Genomic DNA, 24826 nt, shown 5'->3' with positions numbered 1-24826 from the left:
GTACAGGAGCTGAGATAATTATTTCACCCTACTCGGTCCGCTCTAACCATTTCCTTTATACAACGGTTCTCATTCAAAATAATAATAATAATAATAATAATAATAATAATAATAATAATAATAATAATAATAATAATAATAATAATAATAATAATAATAATAATAATAATAATAATAATAATAATAATCTTTATTACAAATAATGAAATTGTACATATGATTTTGCTAGGTCTGCCGAAGCCTTCAGTGGGCTTGTATGGCAGAAACCTGGCAGTCAGGGCAATGCGTTATGTACCTTATTACAGACAAACTAAATGTCAAACTAATAATAATAATAATAATATTACTAATATTATTAATATTAATAATAATAATAATAATAATAATAATAATAATAATAATAATAATAATAATAATAATATACTTTATTTCATGAATATAGTACAAATTCAAAAACCGGTGAGCCCGAGCCCGGCAGTCCGCGAAAAGTACTAAAAAAAAGCAAGGTTGGAAAGATATAAAGTGAAGCAAGCTGCAAAACAAAAGCAAACTAGAACACAAAAGGAGGCTAAAACACCAAATCAAGGTACAAAAAACAAACAAACAAACGAAAGAAAAGCTACCTACGAGCAAAACCAAGCTACTAAAGACACAAAGCGAAAAAAAAAACAAGGATACACAGCAATCTAGACCATACAAAACTAATCGAAACTATGGCACGGGCTCTGGTGACAACTAAATAGAATAAAGCTAATCACAGGTCTTCTGAACACACTTCTGACTTCTCCAGCTTCATCCAGACTCCACTTGGGGAGAAAGAAGCAATGAAAGCAGAGCTCAGCTGCCGCCCATTCTGAAATAGCACAGACAGTAATTAAATTTTATTTTGTACCAATGCAGCGCACTGGTGTGAAAACATACACTTGACGGAGTAGGCAAGCATTCTTGGAATTGTGTAGCGTATCAAACGTCTCCTGTCGCAGACTTCGTTAAGACGTCCGACTGCATTTGGAAGGCAATATGCCTGTGCTGTTCTTCTAATAAAGTAACTATTGTATGGATCATCGATAGGGCCTTGTACCAACCACATCCAATAATCACTTGTGGCCATATATAGAAGCACCGCTTTTTACATAGGATCTCATGGAACCACACGCTGTTATTGCGTACGGAAGCATTAAGACACACGATGTTACATATTATGTCTACCTAGGCAGGAAAACATTACGTTGATTGATATTGCTTATGTGCTGGTTGCCAGGTTACGAAATCCAAACCGAAAGATGGACGAGGATGTTCTGAGAGCAAAGCTAGCAATTTTTATCAATTTTTCGTTATATGACACCGTGAATGCCGACTAGCAAAGGGGTGAGAATTTTGTCGCGCACCTCGTGGTGCTCCTCATCCACAGAAAGCTTGAATCTGGCGAGAACATTACACAAAATAAGCTTCATCTCGAGGACAGCGAAACTTCGCCCCAGGCATGCCCTGGGGCCTTTTCCGAACGGCTGGAAACTGATCGGGTGGATGTTCGGTTTGCTCTCCGGGTTGAACCTGTGCGTAGTGGCAGAAAGGCAGCCCTCAAAAATAATCGCTTGGCATGCAGCGCCGAGCCAATGTTGAGGCAAACCCTGTGCGATAACGGTGCTCAATGTAAAAGCTTAAAGAGACAAAACACTTAGTGAGCTTAAACTTACAGGTTATTCTTTAAAATCTCCATTTTCGTTTTTATTGCGGCAATAGGTTTGTTCGCAAAACATATGAACGTTTCAGTTCAAATTCTTAACTCTTCGCGCCGAAACCTCAGCGCTAGGACGCCAGCGTGACGTCACGCATTTTCAAAGTATTTTTTCGTATCAGAGCCATTTTATTGAAGGAAAGCTTCTCGAAGCTTGCTAAGACCAGTTTTTGGCACTTTAACGCTACAATATACTTCATCTGTACCGATAAAACAAATAAAGTTCGAGAAGATGGCGTCAAATGCCAGGACGTCGTGCCCGGGTGTTAGGAGAGCTTCAAGGAGGCCTCGCCACCCATCTCTAGTGTTCTTGATTCTTTTGTGGCGCACTAAGTAAGAGCGGGATTTACAGTTCTTGGGAAGTTTCTTATGGTTCACGAAGCCTCTTCTCAATGAGGTAATCGTAGGATTTTTTTTTTGCTATTGTGGGAGCATAATTATTTTCTAATACAACGATACTTATGTTTCAAGCGATGCCAACCAAGCACGCTTCATTGAATTTGCCTGGGCATCGCCTTCACTCGACGCTATGCACATCTCAATCGACCGTGGGCACAGCCCGTACTGTGAACGCCGCCAAGTTCCCGACACTCTCCAACATCTGTTTTGCGACTCCACGAATCACAGTGGAAGGCGCTGGTTTCTGCGCTAGCAGGCATTGGCAGGCAAACATTCTCTGCGCCTGCGTGTCCGCGCTTTTTTATGCACTTTGTTGAAGTGCTTGGTGGAAACAGAGAAGTGGGAGATGCTGTGGATAGATATAGACATATCTACTGGAATTGAGCAATGCTCGTCAGGCAACGCGTCGCATGCTCCGGAGCACAAATGAAAAAAAAAAGTGCTGAATGCTCGTGATTCTTTGTAATATCGATATTTGTGGATGCCATCAGAAATCGAGACATACCGTGTTTGAAAAAGTTGTGTGGTTTTAAGGGCCAAAACCACTTTCTGATTCTGAGGCACGCCGTAGTGGAGGACTCCGGAAATGTTGACCCCCTGGGGTTCTTTAACGTTCACCTAAATCTAAGTACAGGGTGTTTTCGCACCGTGTTTCGCGAGAACTCCGGCCTTGCTCTATAGCGCTACAGCGCCAAGATGAAGGAATTTTGAATGAGAACGGTTGTATAAAGGAAATGGTTAGAGCGGACCGAGCAGGATGAAAAATTTATCTCAGCTCCTGTACTATGGAGGAAAACTACCTAAACAAAAGGCATGACTAGGAATGAATTTGTTATTGATTAAACTTGCTCTCCTCTTCCTCTTCGTCTCGAAAGCAAATAATTGGCGCGTATCTGCGAAGGCTGCCTGTAAGCCATACCCCTCAAAACAACGATTTCCTACGGGGAATATTGCGCCCTCTATCTATTGCAATGGATCATGTTTAGGGCCACTCTTTATCACTCCTACTGTACGTGTACAGTAGGGGCACAGTAGGAGCGTGTACCAGCATGTTCTGCATGTCCGCGTGGCCTAATGGATAGGGCGCCTGATTCCGGATCAGGAGATTGCAGGTTCGAGTCCTGTCGCGGACGTCGTTTTTTTTTCTTGCTGAATGACACAGCATTGCATTAATGGAACGCCTGTGGTTGCTTGACGTGGGGCCGAGGGAATTAAGCGCATTATTAGGCATCACGTAACCATCCGAATTAATTAAGCGCATTATTTGGCATCGGGTAAACACAAGTTTTAGTCCTGTCACGGATTTTGTGTTCGGAAGATTTTTTTTTTGTTGGACTGGTGCGGCATTAATTTTCATGCAATGTCCGCTTGTCTTCATGGGACACCCCTTCAGACCACGGTCATGCTCCGAGGTGGGTGACATGAGCTACATCGGAGTTGCTTCAGCGGTCTAGCAGGGTCGTGTTACCAATAACTTTTCATGGTGGCCAATCAGGATATCAATTACTGATGCCTTAGTTGCCAGCATGTGGGATGGTGTTGAATAGATTCTTTATTTTATTTTTCTGATAGTGCAGATACGCGGGCTAGCTTCTCATGCTGAAATTTTCAACGGAGTATTAGCCATCTGTTGGGACTTCTGAGTTATGCGTGCAGGCGTTCTTTATCCTTCCCATTCCATAAAAAGGGATTATATTACGCGGAAAGTTACGGTTCAGTAACCTTAACGTGTTCGTGCGTTTTCTACCCGCAGTCAGGACAAGGCTCGCGCTGCCACTATAATATTGTCACGTGGTGGTGACGTTGAAGAACACAGTAGCAAATACTGTGAAAGACAAAACTAACTTTTATTGGGCGAACCTGTGCCCACAAAAACAGGCTACACTTATAGCACAACGATAGCGGCGAACACGGTCGGCGATCGTCGAAAATCTGATCAGCTGGTCAAGAGCGTCGGCTTTTATACAACAGTTGTCGAATGTTCCAGACTAATCGTTGGGACCCGCGTGCCTTCCACAAAGTTCGACAACATTCGAGTGACGCGATAAAATCAGATAACACAAGGTTCGGCGACAACAGACATCGGATAGAAGCATCGATAACTTTCCAGAAACTTCGGATACATGCAGACGCGTCCCGCGCTGTGCGATAACATTTGTTAGGCGGCGAAACGTGGTCGCCCGTTAAATATAAGTACACGTGTAAATACCCCCCTCTTAAGAAGCATCGACCCGATGCTGCAAACAAACGAAAGTAATAAAAGAAAAGCACTCCTAGCAAAGAAAACAACAAAACAAGGAAGTTCGTCAGCGTCCGTAAAAGGGTTTAAGACGCACCACGTGGACCACTTCAGATCGTGCGCGGCGTCGCTGTGAATGCGAAATGCCGTCTGGCACGACCTCATAGTCCAGTGCGCCAATACGTCGGATGACCTTGTAGGGTCCGAAATATCGTCGCAGTAGTTTTCCACTGAGTCCTCGTCGGCGTATCGGGGTCCACACCCAAACACGGTCGCCGGGCTGGTACTCGACGAAGCGTCGTCGGAGGTTGTAGTGTCGGCTGTCGGTCCTCTGCTGGTTCTTGATCCGCAGGCGGGCGAGCTGTCGGGCTTCTTCGGCACGCTGGAGATAGGTAGCGACGTTGTTGCGTTTCGCCTGCGACACGTGGTTTTGCCGGCGCGACTGCGGCGGGGCGGCAGACATTTTGGCCCGATCGTCGTCGCCGCAACGCTCCCCGCCAGGTGTTTCCAGGCGCGACTGCGGCGATGCGACCGCAAAGGATCACCCTCTCCTTCCTGTCATTGTGCCCGAACCAGGCGATGCGAAAGCAGGGATCATCCTCTCATTACAGTCATTGTGCCCGACCGGCAGCGCTACGACAGTGTGCTACGACATTGTGCTACGACATTGTGCTACGGCAGCGCTACGACAGTGTGCGTCACCATTAGCCCATTGTACATTCACGTGCTCGTCTATTGAGGGGTTCCTTCTTGCCCTCAACTGCGAGAGTATAAAAACAGCTGCCCCCGGATGCCAAAAGGAGGGCTCCGATTTCTTCTGTTGAGTAAAGTGCTCTCCCGTGTCTCTACTTCGGTCAACCTGACCGCCAACTCTTTGCGATGTTAAAATAAACAAGTTGTTTTGTTGTTACCAGTCGACTCATGCTTTGCCGGGACCTTCGGATGCTTCCAGTTGTACCCCAGGCCGCCAGGCCAACGCTACCCTTGGGGCTTGCGACCCAGGTACAACCACGGGCGTCAGCGCCGAGTTCCCAACAGATCGTACCAGCGGTGCGATCAAAACATCTGGTTGGCAGCGGTGAGATCGCCTCCGACTTCAAACAACTGTCTGCCAGCGGTGAGATCGCGACAACGGAGGCCAGCAGCGAAGAGATGCAGTTGACTGTATGCTGAGCAGCTCAACGACGATCCGGGAGCAGTGCAACGAGCCCTGTGTGACGACTGGTTGCCTGCAGCGGAACGACTGCGCGGAATTCCTGCCTGCGAGGTTTGGTGAGTGCGGGACTTTCTTCTTCTGAGCTTTGCCAGGCTTTTGTTAGTGTCAGAAACAGAGCTGGTAATTGTGGTTGTCGTTGCTGCCGGGTTAGTTTGCGGCAAGACAATAGTAAGCAGTAGAGAAAGCAGCATTCAGAGCAGCCATGGATTTGAAGTCGTTGCGCAAACCGAAATTGTTGGAGCTTGCAAGAGAGTTGGGTCTGGATGTCTCAGACAAACTAAGAAAACCTGAACTGCTAAAGGCTATTCTTGAGTTAGAGGCTGAGGATGACGAGCTGTCGGAATGCCTTGAGACCATTGAAGAGAGGGAGACTGCAAAAAGACAGGAGCGCGAACTTAAAGAACAAAAAGAGAAAGAAAAAGAAGAGCGCGACCGTCAACACGCTTTGGAAATGAAGCGTCTCGAGATAGAGATAGAACGCGCTCGTAATGGAAGTCAGGCACACGGTGCAGGAGAACGCGTATTGTTCAAAATGACTGACCTGATGCGGCCGTTTAAGCTTGGAGAGGACATTGGTTTGTTCCTGGTTAACTTTGAGCGAACGTGCGAGAAGCAGGGGTTCTCTCGGGAAACGTGGCCACAGCGCTTGCTCACTTTGTTACCCGGCGAGGCGGCCGACGTAGTCGCTCGCTTGGATAGAGAGGAGGCAGAGGATTTCGACAAAGTAAAATCGAGTCTGCTAAAGAAGTACCGGCTGTCTGCGGAAGCGTTCCGTCGGAAGTTTCGGGAAAATGAGAAAGGCAAAAGTGAGTCATATACAGAGTTTGCGTATAGGCTTATGTCGAACATGCAGGAGTGGCTCAAAGAAGAGAAAGCGTTTGGTGACCACGATAAAGTTCTGCAGTGTTTCGGGCTAGAACAGTTTTATAGTCGGTTACCGGAGAACGTGCGATACTGGGTCTTGGATAGGCCAGACGTTTGTACGGTGGCTAAAGCCGCTGAGCTAGCCGAGGAGTTTGTGACGCGTCGGGCTCGCGGAGCTAAGGACGGTCAAAAGGGTGAATTTGGCTCGAAGTTCGAGAGGCCGAAGTTCACACCCATGAGAGCAAAGGGGAACACGCGTAGTGCGGATGCGAGTGGAAGCAGTGCGACCGAACCTAAGGAGACGGCGGCAGCCGAAGCCGAACGCAGAAAGCGGTTCGAGATGAGGCAAGCGCGCGTTTGTTATACGTGCCAGAAGCCGGGTCACTTTTCGGCGCAGTGTCCGGAAACAACACCAAAAGTTGTGTTTTTTTCAATAGGCAGCACTGACGAGAACATGAAGCTTCTCGAGCCTTACATGCGAGACCTCCTCGTGAACGGGAAAGAGTGCCGAGTGCTTCGCGATTCCGCAGCTACAATGGATGTAGTTCACCCGTCTTACGTAGAACCCCATATGTTCACGGGCGAGTGCGCATGGATCAAGCAAGCCGTGGAAGCTCATAGCGTGTGTCTGCCGGTAGCAAAAGTGCTTATTGAAGGACCTTTCGGAGCGCTTGAGACGGAGGCGGCAGTGTCATCTATGCTGCCACCCCAGTACCCGTACCTATTTTCAAACAGGTCCGATCACCTCCTGCGCGAGAAGGGGCTTTTGTTTGGTGAAGCTAGTGTTCAGGCCTTAACCAGATCGAAGGTTCGGGAGCTCGCTGCAAAGGCGGTAGTTGCGGGGCCGACGTTATCAAACAACGAAAAAGGGTCAGAGGCGCAGCAAGCTGATATTCAGAGCACGCCCGAACTGAATAAACTTGAGTCTGTAACGTTAAAGGCACCAGATACCGGAGAGGAAAATCCCGATGCGGGAAAGTTAGAAGAGCTATCTACTGATTTGCTCATCGCGCCTACGTCAGACGGACTTGATAGGTTGCTAAAAGTCAGCCGGTCGGCTTTGATAGCCGAGCAAAAGAAGGATGGCAGCCTGGAAAACGTGCGCTGCAATGTCAAAGAAGGTATCGCCAGGAAAACTGCGCGTTTTGTGGAAAGAGGTGGAGTCCTGTACCGGAAGTATCTAGACCGCAGAGGAGTGGAGTTCGATCAGCTGGTCGTGCCTCAATGCTATCGTCAGGATCTGTTGCGCTTGTCACACGGGGGTTCGTGGTCCGGACACCTAGGAGTTAAGAAAACTAAGGACCGTCTCTTGCAAGAGTACTATTGGCCAGGGTGTTTTCGGGACGCAGACCACTTCGTGAGGTCATGTGACACCTGTCAGCGGGTGGGCAAACCAGGGGACAAATCAAGGGCGCCGTTGAAATTGGTACCTATCATAACGGAGCCTTTTAGACGGCTCGTTATTGATACAGTGGGACCTCTGCCGGTAACAGCCACGGGGTACAGACACATTTTGACTGTGATCTGCCCAGCGACAAAGTTCCCTGAAGCAGTGCCGCTTAAAGAACTCAGCTCAGTTGAGATAGTTAATGCACTACTGTCCATATTTGCGCGAGTTGGTTTCCCTGCGGAAATCCAATCAGATCAGGGCACAGTGTTTACTAGCGCTTTGACGACAACTTTTCTCGAAAGGTGTGGGGTAAAGCTGCTACACAGCTCAGTGTACCACCCACAGTCGAATTCCGTTGAGAAGCTCCACTCCGTCATGAAGCGCGTGTTGAGAGCATTGTGTTTTGAACATCGAACTGACTGGGAGCTGTGTCTGCCTGGGGTGATGTTTGCTTTAAGGACCGCGCCGCATGCAGCTACGGGGTTTTCGCCAGCTGAACTGGTGTACGGTCGCTCGCTTCGGTCTCCGCTTCGCATGCTTCGAGAATCATGGGAAGGTAGGGGCGACGACCCAGTCGTGGTGGAGTACGTGCTTAAGCTCCTCGAACGCTTAAGAAGGGCACAGGAGTTATCAGGTGAAGCAATGGCAAAGGCCCAGCAGAGGGCCAAGGTTTATTATGATCGGACAGCCAGGGCCCGTCGTTTTGAGGTGGGCGATGAGGTCATGATATTGCGCACATCGCTAAACAACAAACTAGACGTGCAGTGGGAGGGCCCAGCACGAATTGTTCAGAAACTGTCGGACGTTAACTACGTGGTAAGTCTGCCAGGAAAGCGGAAAGCACAGCAAGTTTACCACTGTAATCTGCTCAAACCTTATAGACAAAGGGAAGCAGTGGTGTGCATGATGGTAAACGTTCCTGAAGAGCTTCCGGTCGAGCTTCCGGGACTAGGCTCAGTGACGAACAGGGAAGACACCGGTCAAGTCATTAGTGACCTTATCAGTAAAGCACCGCTGTCGCCCGAGCAGAAAACCGAACTACACCAGCTATTACAAGAGTTTCAAGGTCTGTTCTCTGAGAGGCCTGGTAGGACTTCTGTACTTACTCATGATATAGAACTTACCTCCCCAGAGCCAGTACGATCCAAGGCGTATCGGGTGTCACCCCGCCAGAGCGATATTATGGAGGCTGAGGTAAAGAAAATGCTACAGCTCGGTGTTATTGAGGCAGGTGAGAGTGATTATACCTCCCCTTTGATTTTAGTTGAGGTACCGGGCAAGGAACCTCGTCCTTGCGTCGACTACCGCAGGCTTAATTCCATCACTAAGGATCAAATTTATCCGATCCCTAACATCGAGGAGCGCCTTGAGAAAGTTAGTAGCGCTCAGTTTATTTCCACCCTAGATCTTGTCAGGGGTTATTGGCAGGTTCCACTTACAGAAGAGGCTAGTAGGTATGCGGCGTTCATTTCACCAATGGGAACATTCCGTCCTAAAGTGTTGAGTTTTGGTTTGAAGAACGCGCCATACTGTTTTTCAAGCCTCATGGATAAAGTGTTGCGGGGACAGCAAGAATTCGCTTTACCGTATCTAGACGACGTAGCGATATTCTCCGCATCCTGGTCTGAGCATATGGCACACTTGCGGGCAGTGCTAACCCGCCTGCTACTATCAGAGGTACATCCCCAGGTACTCTGATATCGCGGCTCCCTTGACGGATGCTCTAAGAAAAACAGAGCCCCAAACAGTCGTCTGGGACGAGACAAAGGAAAGAGCGTTTAGCGCCCTAAAGAGTGCCCTAACAAGCCAGCCGGTGCTACGATCGCCAGACTATACAAAAGGGTTCGTTGTTCAGTGCGATGCTAGTGAGCGAGGCATGGGCGTTGTACTGTGCAAACGGGAAAAGGGAGAAGTAGAACACCCCGTCCTGTATGCTAGTCGTAAGCTGACCAGTCGTGAGCAGGCGTATAGCGCCACCGAGAAAGAGTGTGCATGTCTCGTGTGGGCCGTTCAGAAATTGTCATGCTATCTAGCCGGCTCGAGGTTTATCATTGAGACGGATCACTGCCCTCTCCAATGGCTGCAGACCATCTCTCCCAAAAATGGCCGCCTCCTGCGCTGGAGCCTCGCTTTGCAACAATATTCCTCTGAGGTGCGTTACAAAAAGGGGAGTCTCAACGGTAACGCCGATGGCTTAAGTCGAAGCCCCTAACGTAGGAATCAGCCTCAAAATTGTTGGTTACTGATGTTTTTCTTCCTGAGGCAGAATTTTTTTTAACATATTGCTTTTGTTTAGTGTTTCAATGTGATGATATGCTTTCTAGTGCAATTTTCCAATTTGTGGACGCGTTCTGAGTGATGCTAGACTACTGTAAGGAACTAGGCAGTGGTATAAAAAGGGGAAAGAGCCTGGCAGGGCTTAGTGAGGGTTGTGCCGTGCTTGCTGACTGAGCGGTTGAGTTTCAGCGTAGTTCTAACGCTTGCCGGGAACGAGAACAAAAATGTGAACTCTCCCGAAGTCACTTTGCAGTGTCCCGTGCGAACCTGAACGAGAGAACGAGGCCTTCTCTGTGCGCTGCGCTCAAGAAACGTCGAGGGACGCCCGACTTCGGTTATGAGCATCATCGAGCGACATCCCTCCGGACAGCGGATGCAGTCCCCTGTCCATCGGGATCTCCTTTCCCCGGCGGGGCGGTCTGTTGCGTTTCGCCTGCGACACGTGGTTTTGCCGGCGCGACTGCGGCGGGGCGGCAGACATTTTGGCCCGATCGTCGCCTCCGCAACGCTCCCCGCCAGGTGTTTCCAGGCGCGACTGCGGCGATGCGACCGCAAAGGATCACCCTCTCCTTCCAGTCATTGTGCCCGAACCAGGCGATGCGAAAGCAGGGATCATCCTCTCATTACAGTCATTGTGCCCGACCGGCAGCGCTACGACAGTGTGCTACGACATTGTGCTACGACATTGTGCTACGGCAGCGCTACGACAGTGTGCGTCACCATTAGCCCATTGTACATTCACGTGCTCGTCTATTGAGGGGTTCCTTCTTGCCCTCAACTGCGAGAGTATAAAAACAGCTGCCCCCGGACGCCAAAAGGAGGGCTCCGATTTCTTCTGTTGAGTAAAGTGCTCTCCCGTCTCTCTACTTCGGTCAACCTGACCGCCAACTCTTTGCGATGTTAAAATAAACAAGTTGTTTTGTTGTTACCAGTCGACTCATGCTTTGCCGGGACCTTCGGATGCTTCCAGTTGTACCCCAGGCCGCCAGGCCAACGCTACCCTTGGGGCTTGCGACCCAGGTACAACCACGGGCGTCAGCGCCGAGTTCCCAACAGATCCTACCAGCGGTGCGATCCAAACAACGTCAAGGTTCTCCTCGTCAGTGACGTGTGGCAGCATGGCGTCGAGCGTCGTTGTCGGGTTCCTGGCGTAGACCAGCTTGAACGGCGTGATCTGTGTTGTTGCTTGCACCGCCGTGTTGTAAGCGAATGTTACGTACGGCAGGATGGCATCCCAGGTCTTGTGTTCGACGTCGACGTACATCGCTAGCATGTCGGCGAGGGTCTTATTCAGCCGCTCCGTAAGACCATTCGTCTGCGGGTGGTAGGCCGTTGTCCTCCTGTGCCTTGTCTGACTGTATTTCAGAATGGCTTGGGCGAGCTCCGCTGTAAAGGCCGTTCCTCTGTCGGTGATGAAGACTTCTGGGGCGCCATGTCGCAGCAGGATGTTTTCGACAAAGAATTTCACCACTTCGGCCGCGCTACCTTTCGTTTCAGCGACGTTGTGCTTTTGTTTCAGCGAAGCGGGTGAGCTAGTCCGTCGTCACGACGATCCACTTATTTCCGGCTATTGACGTCGGAAAGGGTCCCAGCAAGTCCATCCCGATCTGCTGGAATGGTCGCCAAGGATTGGCTGTAGTAGTCCGACTGGCCTTGTCGTCGGTGTCTTGCGTCGCTGACAGTCTCGGCATGTTCTGACATAACGGGCGACGTCGGCGGTCAGGCGCGGCCAATAATACTTTTCTTGTATCCTCGATAGTGTCCGGGAAAATCCGAGGTGTCCAGTGATCGGATCGTCATGTAGGGCATGAAATACTTCTGGACGAAGTCCTGACGGGACAACAAGAATGTAATTGGCGCGGACTGGTGAGAAGTTCTTCTTCACGAGTAGATTGTTTTGAAGCGTGAAGGATGATAATCCGCGCCTAAATGTCCTGGGGACAACGTCGGTGTGCCCTTACAAATATTAGACGAGGCCTTTTAGCTCCGGGTCTGCCCGTTGCTGTTCAGCGAAGTCTTCCGCGCTTATAATTCCAAGGAAGGCGTCGACATTCTCGTCATCTTGCGGCGGCGGGTCAATGGGTGCGCGTGATGGGCAATCGGCATCGGAGTGTTTTCGTCCGGACTTGTAGGTTACAGTGATGTCGTATTATTGTAGTCTGAGGCTCCACCGCGCCCGTCGTCCTGAAGGATCCTTTATATTCGCTAGCCAACACAACGCGTGATGGTCACTGACGACTTTGAATGGCCTGCCATAAAGATAAGGGCGAAATTTAGCTGTAGCCCAAACGATGGCGAGGCATTCCTTTTCGGTCGTAGAATAGTTGCCTTCCGCTTTTGACAGCGACCGGCTAGCGTAAGCTATCACCTGTTCGACTCCGTTTCTTCTCTGGACTAGAACGGCACCGTGGCCTTGGCTGCTGGCGTCAGTATGGATTTCTGTATCGGCGTACTCGTCGAAGTGCGCAAGTACCGGCGACCACTGCATGCGTCGTTTGAGTTCTTCAAATGCGTCGGCTTGCGGCGTTTCCCACTTGAAGTCAACATCACATTTAGTTAGACGTGTCAAAGGCTCGGCGATGCGTGAAAAGTTCTTGACAAAGCGCCTGTAGTAGGCACACATGCCAAGGAATCTACGCACTGCCTTCTTGTTGATGTGTTGCGGGAACTGTGCGATGGCAGCTGTCTTTTGCGGGTCTGGACGGACACCAGATTTGCTGATTACGTGGCCTAGGAACAGAAGCTCATCGTAAGCGAAGCGGCATTTTTCCCGCTTCAGAGTAAGCCCTGACGACTTGATGGCCTCTAGTACTGTCGCAAGCCGCCTGAGGTGATCGTAGAAATTTCCAGCGAAGACGACGACGTCATCCAAATAAACGAGACAGGTCTGCCTCTTCAATCCTGCTAACACCGTGTCCATGACGCGCTGGAACGTTGCGGGCGCCGAGCACAGTCCGAATGGCATAACCTTGAACTCGTAGAGGCCGTCTGGGGTGATGAAGGCCGTCTTTTCGCTATCTCTTTCGTCGACTTCTATTTGCCAATAGCCACACTTGAGGTCCATCGACGAGAAGTATTTAGCGCTGCAGAGCCGATCCAAGGCGTCGTCTATTCGTGGGAGGGGGTATACGTCCTTCTTCGTGATCTTGTTCAGACGACGATAATCGACGCAGAAACGTAGGGTTCCGCCCTTTTTCTTTACCAGGACAACAGGGGATGCCCACGGGCTTTTCGACGGCTGGATAATGTCGTTGCGCAGCATTTCGTCGACTTGTTCTCTTATAGCTGCACGTTCTCGCGGCGAAACTCGGTAAGGGCTCTGGCGGAGTGGTCGAGCGCACTCCTCGGTGATTATGCGATGCTTGGCGACTGGTGTTTGTCGAATCCTCGATGACGTCGAAAAGCAGCCTTTGTATCGTCGGAGCAGACTTCTGAGCTGCTGTTGCTTAATCACGGGGAGACTTGGATTAATGTCGTAGTCTGGTTCGGGAACCATCGTCGTCCGGGTAGATGCGGCGGAATCGGAGAGGACAAACGTCACTGTCACTCATATAATTGCTGATGAGTTGCAGTGCTGGTTTTGAGTCACAGAACACTGTCCACTTATCGAGACTCTGTTGCAGTATGCAGCGAACTGCTTCTCGAACTCCGGTCAACTCAGCTGCTGTAGACGACGTCCTGTGTCCTATCTTGAACCGCTGTGCGATCCCCTTTCCTGGCACCATGTAGGCCACCGCGGAAGAGGTCTGTGTCACAGAACCATCTGTAAAAACATGTTCGTAATATCCATACATGTAAGCAATGTATGATAGTACGAAATGCTTGAGCCCCAGCAAGCGGTATCTTCGACTTCTTCGTTATTCCAGGGATTGAAAGTCTCACCGTTGGCTTCGCCATCGTCCAGAGTGGAACCTCGGGTATGTCATACAGTTGGAAGTCCGACGGCAATAAGTCTTGCTGCGACAACACGGCTTCTGAGTAGGCGGACACAGGCCGTACGCTTGTGACGTTCGTGAGTGGATGATTCCTGTGTCTAATCAGTAGCCTTAGATGCACTCGCAATGGCTCATGTTGCAGGTAAACTCGAGCTGGGCACGCACGTGCCTCTGCAATAGTGCCCCAAGTAGACGCACATCGTGGTAGTCCTAGGCAAATTGTCAGTGCGCGAGCCTGAGCACTTTCAAGTCTGCGTACAGCAGTTGTACTAAGCCGAGAAAGTACAGGCGCACTTTCGCGGAAGTAGCCAACAAAAAGTGCCTGGTAGAGCTGCAGAAGAGATGACTTGGATGGCCCCCATGATTTTCCAGACATATGTCGAATGATCTGAGTAAAGCTGTCCAGCTTTTTTCTTAATCCAGAGAGGTGCTTCGACCAAGATAAGTCACGGTGGATGATGACTCCGAGAAACTTGTAGTGCGTTACTGAAGGTATAATCTTCCCATCAATCATAACAGGGTAGCAGGCCATTGACTTCCGTGTAAATGCCATGGTTACACTTCTTTCCGGTGAGAGCTGCAGTCCGCGAATGTTTAGGTATGTCGACGTTACTGACACGGCGCGCTGCAGCTTCGTTTGCACTTGCAAGCGCGTTAAGCTCGTGGTCCATATACAGATGTCATCGGCGTACACAGAGACCGAGACTGTGTCTGCGTGTTCTTTGACCAGTCCAATGAGAACGATATTAAATAGGGTTGGGCTCAATACACCTCCTTGAGCCACTCCACGATAGACACGGGGTGGTTCTTTGTTTCACCGTCTGAAGTTGTCATAAATATCGTTCTCTCTTGCAGATAGCTGGCTAACCATTGATGCATACGTCCCCCGACGCCACATTCTTCTAGGGCATTTAAAATTGCATCATGTAGAACGTTGTCAAAAGACCCTTGATATCTAGAAAGACAGCGGCCGTTAATCGACGGCGTCGTTTCTGATGTTCAACAGTTGTTACTAGGTCAATGACGCTGTCGATTGACGACCTACCCTTTCGGAGACCTGTCATTGCGTCTGGATATATATTACGCTTCTCCAAAAACCACTCCAGGCGCGTCAAAACCATGCGTTTCATGGTTTTACCTATGCAACTGGCAAGCGCCACAGGTCTGTAGGAAAGCATAGTATGGGGGTGTCTTGCCTGGTTTCAATAATGCCACGATTTTGCTTGTCTTCCAGTGTGCAGGCACACTTCCCGAGGACCAAGAGAGATTGTATAAAGCCAGGAGCTCTTCAGTCGCTCGAGGGCCTAGATGGCGCAATGTATAATAGGTAATGCCATCAGGACCAGGCGCACTTGAGTGTCTTGAAGAGGAAATCGTTGCACGTAGCTCTTGCAGCGTGAATGGGAGGTCGAGACGATCGTTCATTTTTGGAGGAGCACACCTGAGCACTGAAGCTACCGACGTTGTAGATCCAGAGAGGTGTCTGCAGAAATCTTCCGCGATTTCCTTCTCACTGCGCGTCTGGATGATAGCCAAAGCTCGGAAGGGACGTAGCAGTTGTGGACGAGATGGTAGTGCTCGTACAACATGCCATATTGTGGACAACGGTTTTCTTGGGTCCAGGCTGGTGCAAAAGGACCTCCAACGTTCTCTCTCGAGCTTGTCTGAGTATGTTTGAATTTTCTTTTGCACACGGCGTGACGTCCTCAAGTCTGATATCAATTTAGTTCGCCTGTATTTCCTCTCGGCGCGACGTCGGACTTCCCGCAGCTCTTCATATATAAGGTCAACGGATGTTCTTGATTTTGATGTTTGGTTGGTGCGTGTTGTTGCGTGCATTGCTGCTACAATGCGCTTCGGCAAACAGATAGCGTCTGTAAACGGTTCTGTGCTTTCAGTTTGCTCAAGATTACCATTTTGACAGTAAAAAATTTCCCTCGTTTTGAGGGCGCTTACAGAACTGTCCAGGAGGGCTGCCGCGTGGTGTTTTTATAGAGCGCCGTAAGACAAATGCGCGCCGCGTTATACCTCATACTATGCAAGGGTGCGCTTCCGACACATGGGACTCCGTAAGTCCTCGCCCCAATACTGCGCATGGGCGAAAAAATAACCGAAATGCGCCATGCAACCTCTAGAGATTTTTGTTCGCCTGTGCATAGGCACTTCGCTGGAAAAAGCTGTTTGCTCTGTGCGTCCCTAGGCGAATCCAAGCTGGCTCGGAAGCACGGCGTGCGCGGGAAAGAAGTAGGGCGCGAGGCGATAGTTGTGCATTGTTTCGCGATTGAAGCATATCAAAACATGATAATCGCAAGGGGATGAGTCTGTGTGACTCGGACTACATTAATGCCAAAGCATTCGTCCTGCCGATGTATTAAATATGAATGTAGGTGGGCAGATTGCCTAAACAAAACTCCTGTAACTGTGCGGGGACACGTTTATCTAATACCCGTCAGAAGGACAAACTATAAAAAAAGCGTCGTGATTTAATTTTATAGCCGTAGACTGATGTGAAAGCTGTACATTCGGTTACGTGATACATATTAGAGTGGCAGCGCGAGCCTTGTCCTGACTGCGGGTAGGAAACGCACGAACACGTTCAGGTTACTGAGCCGTAACTTTTCGCCTAATTTTATCCCTTTTTATGGAATGGGAAGGATAAAGAATGCTTGTACGCATCACTCAGTAGTCCCAACAGATGGCTAATTCTCCGTTGAAAATTTCAACACTACCCCGCGTATCTGCACTATCAGAAAAATAATATAAAAAAATATATTCAACACAATCGCACATGCTGGCAACTAAGGCATCAGTAATTGATATCCTGATTGGGCGCCATGAAAAATTATTGGTAACACAACCCTGCTAGGCCGCTGAAACAACTGCGATGTAGCTCGTGTCACCTACCTCGGAGCAAGACGGTGGTCTGAAGGGGCGTCCGATGAAGACAAGCGGACATGTAGCAGCATATTCTGCACGTTGCATGAAGATAAAAGCCGCACCAGTCCAACAAAAAAAATCTTCCACCCACAAAATCCATGACAGGACTAAAATTCGTGGTTACCTGATGCCTAATAATGCGCTTATTTCACTCGGCCCCACGTCTAGGAACCACAGGCACTCCAAAAATGCAATGCTGTGCCATGCAGCGAGAAAAAAAAAGGTTGGACGTCCGCGACAGGATTCGAACCTGCAATCTCCTGATCCGGAATCAGGCGCCTTATCCATTGGGCCACGCGGACATGCAGAACCTGCAGGTACACGCTCATAAACAGTGATACCGTAGGAGTGATAAAGAGTAGACCTTAATATGATCCATTGAAATAGATAGAGGGCGCAATATTCCCCGAAGGAAATCGTTGTTTTGAGGGGTATGGCTTACAGGCAGCCTTCGCAGATACGCGCCAATTATTTGCTTTCGAGACGAAGAGGAAGAGGAGAGGAAGTTTAGTCAATAACAACTTTATTCCTAGTCGAGTGATCGTAGCGAGCAGCTTCAGCTTCGAGGTCTCTGCATTTTCTGTTTTATTTTCTGTGATCTCTGCAATCAGTGACAAGAAAACTGGGGGACATCATCCTCTGCAATGGGGGACCGAAGCCCCGCCCAGCACTTTGGTCCTGAACGGCCAGTTCATTATGCCGGTGACGTGAGTGACCGCTTCGACCCCAGCATGGTCCCGATTGAGTCATCTGATGGCTCCTCTACTGATGAGATGGGCTCGGACAGCGATTTTACCGTGGTGTTAAGCCGACGTCTGAAGAGAAAGATATGAAGAACATCACCGACCAGTCGCCAGGCGACGAAAAAGGCAAGTGGCAAGCAATCATACACTATTGCATATGTACCAACAACGACAACAGGCAACCTCAACTCACTGAACAGGCAGAGCCTGTCGGAATATTTTGAACGAACTGCCCATGGTCAAGTAGAAGAAATACGTATAAACGCTCGAAAGAACATACTCTCGGTGGAAGTCAATACACCGACAATACTGCAGATACTGAAAAACATCACTCAGTTGGGAAGCATCCCTGTTCGCGCATTCCCCACATACGGCAAGTAAGCGACGACAGGCGTCATCTACGATGTGGACATTGATATTACAGACACTGACCTGGCCAAACTACTATCATCGCGTGTTGACCCGACACAGGCATCATCCTCGGTCATCGCTCCCTACCACCCACCCAGTTTCCAGCTTTTCAAGGAATATATCGCGGCATCAGAGTGTTTTGCCGTCAAGATTTTCTCCCGACTGTATACCGAGAATACCCCCGTGGGTTCTGCCGAAACCTGTCGTTACATTGCAGATCCCTGGAATTACTAAAAAGTCATTCGTTGCATCTATTGGCCTCAGGCAACTCACCCTGTTGCACATTTCTACAGAGTACAAAGATACTGTACATGTGTATACCGATGGCTCTGTCACACCATATGCCTCCACTGCAGCCTTCGTCATTCCACATATGATCATCGTTCGGCAGTTTAAACTAGACCATAGCTCAACATCAACTGCCACAGAACTTATTGCTATCCGGGAGGCACTTCGATTTCTCTCCGAGGAGCCTCTTCACGCATGGACGATATTCTGCGATTGCAAGCCAGCTCTGCAAACGATTGATTGTGTCCTCAGACGGGGCCCGTATTATTCTATGGCTATAAAAATTACAGAGTATCTCGACCACGCAACTAGAAATGGCCACAATGTCACCTTTCAGTGGATACCATCACACTGTGGCGTGATGGGGAACGAGCAGGCAGACGCTGAAGCGAAAACTGCTTTAGATAATGCTTGTGAAGTGCGCATTCCGTTCTCACGAACAAACACAAACGCCCTACTTTGTCGCGTAAACCGCAACTCTGCGTTGGAACACTGGACCCAATCAGATCGACGACACAAGCGATTACAGAAATGGGACCAAGAAATGAGATTTCATATGCCTCACAAGTTCAAAAGAAACCACACGAGCATGGTGCACCGGATTCGCCTTGGTGTCGCATTCACCAACCGTTATAATAATATGATAGGTGCCAGTGATATTAGCTCAAACTGTGAATGCTGTAAGGTGCCAGAAACACTTGAACATATATTTTGCGTGTGTCCCGCGTACGCGCAAGAACGACAGCAACGTGTCTCTTCCATAGCAAAGACCCATGAGAGACCGCTATCGGACGAGTTTCTTTTAGGTCCTTGGCCTAATGCAACCAGCGCAGCCCTGGTAACAAGAGCCGCTATAGCTCTTCTCCAAGCCACTGGGCTGGACGCAAGGCATTAGAGATACCACAACTCTGTGAATTTATATATACGCATCTCTTCCTTATACCTTCATCATTCATCAGCCCTTTCCCTCCCCGTCCCTTTGCCCCGGAGTAGAGAAGCAGGCCAGAGCAAGTTATAGCTCAGGCCAACCTCTCTGCCTTTCTGTAAATAAATTTCTCTCTCTCTCTAATTCCTAGTCATGTCATTTGTTTAGGTAGCTTTCCTCCATAGTACAGCAGCTGACATAGATGTTTCATCTTGCTCGGTCCGCTCTAACCTTTTGATTTACACAACCGTTCTCACTCAACATTCCTTCATCTTGGCGCAGTAACCCTATAAAGGAAGGCCGGAATTCTCGCAAAACAGTGTATATCTCGAGCTCTGACGGCATCCACAAAATGTGATATGACAAAGCATTACGAGCGCTCAGCGCTTTCTTTTTTTCCTTAGTGCTCCGGAGCATGCGACGTGTTGCCTGGAGAGCATTGCTCAATTCCAGTAGATATGTCTATATCTTCCCAGAGCATCTCCCACTTCTCTGTTTCCACCAAGCACTTCAAGAAAGCGCATAAAAAAGCGCGGACACGCAGGCGCAGGCGCAGAGAATGTTTGCCTACCAATGCCTGCTAGCGCAGAAACGAGCGTCTTGCGCTGTGATTCGTAAAGAGAGCAGTCGCAAAACAGATGTTGGAGAGTCTCGGGCACTTGGGGGCGTTCCCAGTACGGGCTGTCTGCACGGTCGATTGAGATGTGCATAGCGTCGAGTGAAGGCGATGCCCAGGCAAATTCAATGAAGCGTGCTTGGTTGGCATCGCTTGAAACATAAGTATCGTTGTATGAGCAAATTATGCTCCCACAATAGCAAAAAAAATCCTACGATTACCTCATTGAGAAGAGGCTTCGTGAACCATAAGAAACTGCAGGCATAAATAAAGTTTCTCCAATCCAATCCAATCCCAAGAACAGTAAATCCTGCTTTTACTTAGTACGCCACAAAAGAATCAAGAACACTAGAGATGGGTGGCGAGGCCTCCTTGAAGCTCCACTAACACCGTGGCACGACATCATGGCATTTGACGCCATCTTCTCGGACTTAATTTGTTTTATCGGTAGAGATGAAGTATATTGTAGCGTTAAAGTGCCAAAAACTGGACTTAGCAAGCTTCGAGAAGCTTTCTTTCAATAAAATGGCTCCGATACGAAAAAATACATTGATATATGCGTGACGTCACTCTGGCGTCCCAGCGCCGAGGTTTCGGCGCGAAGGGTTAAGACTTTGAACTGAGACGTTCGTATGTTTTCCGAACAAACCTATTGCCGGAATAAAAATGAAAATGGAGGTTTTAAAGAATAACCTGTAAGTTTAAGCTCATTTAGTGTTTTGTCTCTTTAAGCTTTTACATTGAGCAGCGTTATAGGACATCGGTTGCCTCAGCCTTGGCTCGGCGCTGCATGCCACGCGATTATTTTTTAGGGCTGTCTTTTTGCCACTACGCAGAGGTTCAACCCGGAGAGCAAACCGAACATCCACCCGATCAGTTTCCAGCCGTTCGGAAAAGGCCCCAGGGCATGCCTAGGGCGAAGTTTCGCTCTCCTCGAGATGAAGCTTATTTTGTGTAAAGTTCTCGCCAGATTCAAGCTTTCCGTGGATGAGGAGCACCACGAGGTGAGCGACAAAATTCTCACGCCTTTGCTCGTCGGCATTCACGGTGTCATATCACGAAAAATCGATAAAAATTGCTAGCTTTGTTCTCAATACATCCTCGTTCATCTTTCGGTTTGGATTTAGTAACCAAGCAACCAGCACATAAGCAATATTAATCAACGTAATGTTTTCCTACCTAGGTAGACATAATAAGTAACATCGTGTGTCTTACAGCTTCCGTACGCAATAACAGCGTGTGGTTCCATGAGATCCTATGTAAAAAGCGTTACTTCTATACATGGCCACAAGGGATCATTGGATGTGGCTGGTACAAGGTCCTATCGATGGTCCATACAATAGTTACTTTATTAGAAGAACAGCACAGGCATATTGCCTTCCAAATGCAGTCGGACGTCTTAACGAAGTCTGCAACAGGAGACGTTTGATACGCTACACAATTCCAAGAATGCTTGCCTACTCCGTCAAGTGTATGCTTTCACACCAGTGCGGTGTATTGGTACAAAATAAAATTTAATTACTGTCTGTGCTATGTCAGAATGGGCTTCAGCTGAGCTCTGCTTTCATTGCTTCTTTCTCCCCAAATGGAGTCTGGATGAAGCTGGAGAAGTCAGAAGTGTGTTCAGAAGACCTGTGATTAGCTTTATTCTATTTAGTTGCCACCAGAGCCTGTGCCATAGTTTCGATCAGTTTCGTTGGGTCTACATTGATGTGTTTCCTTGTTTGTTTCGCTTTATATCTTTTCTAGCTTGGTATTGCTCGAAGCTCGCTTATTATTCACCTTGCTGCGGGCGCGGAGCGTTGACGGCAAAACCTCGCAGTGCCATCTCCCGGTATGGGCATCGGCGATACACATGGCTGGCTTCTCCCCAGTGATAGCAGAGCGGGCGGTGGTCGGGGGCTCGCCAAATGTCCGTCTTCCTCGCGTAGGTGCGCTGGGCGACGGGTGGGCGTGCTGGCGGCGGCGGTGGCGGACGACGGAATTGCGTCGTTGCAGGGCCCTGGCGTGGTCGCGGAGGGGGACCTTGACGGCGTGCGACGGCGGCGCATGTCATCGCTTCTGGCTGGGGCTGCGGTAATTGTGGTTCCAGCTCGGGAACTCCAAGCGATCGGTGCACCTCTTCTTTCACGATGTCGGCGATCGAAGCCACTTGGGGCTGCGACGAAGGCAGGGCCTTGCGCAGTTCTTCACGCACAATGGCCCTGATGGTCTCCTGAAGGTCGCCGGAATCCAGTCCTTGGATGGCGTACTGAGGCGTGAGCCCCTGGCGGTTGTATTGTCGGGTGCACTTCTCCAGAATTTTCTCGATCGTCGATGCCTCTGCAGAAAACTCAGCTACGGTCTTCGGCGTGTTACGAATAAGTCCTGCAAAAAGTTCTTGCTTGACGCCCCGCATCAGGAAGCGGACTTTTTTCTCCTCTGACATTTCCGGGTCGGCGTGCCGGAAAAGACGGGTCACCTCCTCCGTGAAGATCGGGATCGTCTCGTTTGGCAGCTGCACTCTGGTTTCCAGTAGTGCTTGGGCTCGCTCTTTTCGCACGACGCTTGTAAACGTTTCAAGAAGCCGCTTCGGAACAGGTCCCACGTCGTTAAGGTGGCTTCTCGATTCTCGAAACAGGTCCTGGCGGCGTATTCCCGTGTGAAATAGACATGCCGTAGCTTGTCGCAAACTGTTAAACGTAGCGACCCCCTCATCCGTCTCGAGCAAGGTTTCCGGGTCCTCGAATGTTGATCCGCGGAACGTCGGAGGTTCCCTGGGCTGCTGCAGCACGATGGGGGACGCTGGGGGTGCCATTGGGGTTGCCTTGGCCACAATCTTCTTGGTCTTCTCAGGTAGAAGTCCGTGCTCCGGGGGCAGTTGTTGAAGACGGCGGCTTGCTCGATGCTCCGGGACTACGTTGGTGTTCTCTTTGCGGTCCGGGCTTGGATCACGGCTTGTCGGGGGCGTCCGGTACATGAACGAAAAGCACCTCCACCAGATGTCACGTGGTGGTGACGTTGAAGAACAGAGAAGCAAACACTGTGAAAGACAAAACTAACTTTTATTGGGCGAACCTGTGCCCCCAAAAACAAGCTGCACTTATAGCACAATGATAGCGGCGAACACGGTCGGCGATCGTCGAAAATCTGATCAGCGGGTCAAGTGCGTCGGCTTTTATACATCGGTCGTCGAATGTCCCGGATTAACCGCTGGGACCCGCGTGTCTTCCACAAAGTTCTACACTATTCGCGTCGCCCATAGATGCAATCAGATTACACAAGTTGCGGTGAAAGACAGTGGACGGAACCATTGATAACATTCCAGAAACTTCTTTTACATGCAGGCGCGTCTTGCGCTGTGCGATAACATTTGTTAGGCGGCGAAACGTGGTCGCCCGATAAAGTTAAGTACGTGTGTCAATATCAATGTAGGTGGGCAGATTGCCTAAACAAAACTCCTGTAACGGTGTGGAGGCACGTTTATCTGGTACCCGTCAGCAGGACAAACTAAAAAAAGGAAGCGTCGTGATTTATTTACATAGCCATGGACTAATGTGTACATTCGGTTACGTGATACATATTATAGTGACAGCGCGAGCCTTGTCCTGACTGCGGGTAGGAAACGCACGAACACGTTAAGCTTACTGAGCCGTAACCTTTCTCCTAATTTTACTCCTTTTTTACTGAATGGGAAGAAAAAAGAACGCCTGTACGCATAACTCAGCAGTCCCAACAGATGGGTAATGCTCCGTTGAAAATTTCAACACGATAAGCTAGCCCGCGTATGTGCACTATCAGAAAAATAAAATAAAGAATCTATTCAACACCATCGCACATGCTGGCAACTAAGGCATTAGTAATTAATATCCTGATTGGCCACCATGAAAAATTATTGGCAACACGACCCTGCTAGACCGCTGAAACAACTCCGATGTAGCTCATGTCATCCACCTCGGAGCATGACCGTGGTCTGAAGGGGCGTCCCATGAAGACAAGCGGACATGTTGCAGCAGATTGTGCACGTTGCATGAAAATTAATGCCGCACCAGTCCAACAAAAAAAATCTTCCAAACACAAAATCCGTGACAGGACTAAAACTTGTGTTTACCTGATGCCAAATAATGCGCTTAATTAATTCGGGTGGTTACCTGATGCCTAATAATGCGCTTAATTCCCTCGGCCCCACGTCTAGCAACCACAGGCGTTCCATAAATGCAATGCTTTGTCATGCAGCAAAAAAAAAAAAAAAAAAACACTGGACGTCCGCGACAGGACTCGAACCTGCAATCTCCTGATCCGGAATCAGGCGCCTTATCCATTAGGCCACGCGGACACGGCGAACATGCTGGTACACGCTCATAAACAGTGATACCGTAGAAGTGATAAAGAGTAGCCCTTAATATGATCCATTGAAATAGATAGAGGGCGAAATATTCCCCGAAGGAAATCGTTGTTTTGAGGGGTATGGCTTACAGGCAGCCTTCGCAGATACGCGCCAATTATTTGCTCTCGAGACGAAGAGGAAGAAGAGAGCAAGTTTAATCAATAACAAATTTTTTCCTAGTCATGCCATTTGTTTAGGTAGTTTTGCTCCATAGTACAGGAGCTGAGATAAATTTTTCATCCTGCTCGGCCCGCTCTAACCATTTCCTTTATACAACCGTTCTCATTCAAAATTCCTTCATCTTGGCGCTGTAGCGCTATAGAGGAAAGCCGGAGTTCTCGCTAAACACGGTGCTAAAACACCGTGTACTTAGATTTAGGTGAACGTTAAGGAACCACAGGGGGTCAAAATTTCCGGAGTCCTCCACTACGGCGTGCCTCAGAATCAGAAACTGGTTTTGGCACTTAAAACCACATAACTTT

At 49.1% G+C, this 24826-nt stretch overlaps 3 non-coding genes across 3 annotated transcripts; 1 reads left to right on the top strand and 2 right to left on the bottom strand.

Annotated features, from left to right (window-relative positions):
- The first annotated feature begins 3197 nt into the window (after positions 1-3197).
- Positions 3198-3270, top strand: TRNAR-CCG (transfer RNA arginine (anticodon CCG)). Its single transcript has one exon. It is a non-coding gene; the product is annotated as a tRNA-Arg (tRNA).
- A 13954-nt stretch (positions 3271-17224) lies between these two features.
- Positions 17225-17297, bottom strand: TRNAR-CCG (transfer RNA arginine (anticodon CCG)). The gene has a single exon. It is a non-coding gene; the product is annotated as a tRNA-Arg (tRNA).
- A 6923-nt stretch (positions 17298-24220) lies between these two features.
- Positions 24221-24293, bottom strand: TRNAR-CCG (transfer RNA arginine (anticodon CCG)). Its single transcript has one exon. It is a non-coding gene; the product is annotated as a tRNA-Arg (tRNA).
- Between the last annotated feature and the right edge of the window lie 533 nt (positions 24294-24826).

This window comes from Dermacentor variabilis, chromosome 1 (genome assembly GCF_050947875.1).
Source record: "Dermacentor variabilis isolate Ectoservices chromosome 1, ASM5094787v1, whole genome shotgun sequence".
Taxonomy (NCBI): Eukaryota; Metazoa; Arthropoda; class Arachnida; order Ixodida; family Ixodidae; genus Dermacentor; species Dermacentor variabilis.
The sequence above is the reverse complement of the archived record's forward strand: the minus strand, read 5'-3'. Positions and strand labels throughout refer to the sequence as shown.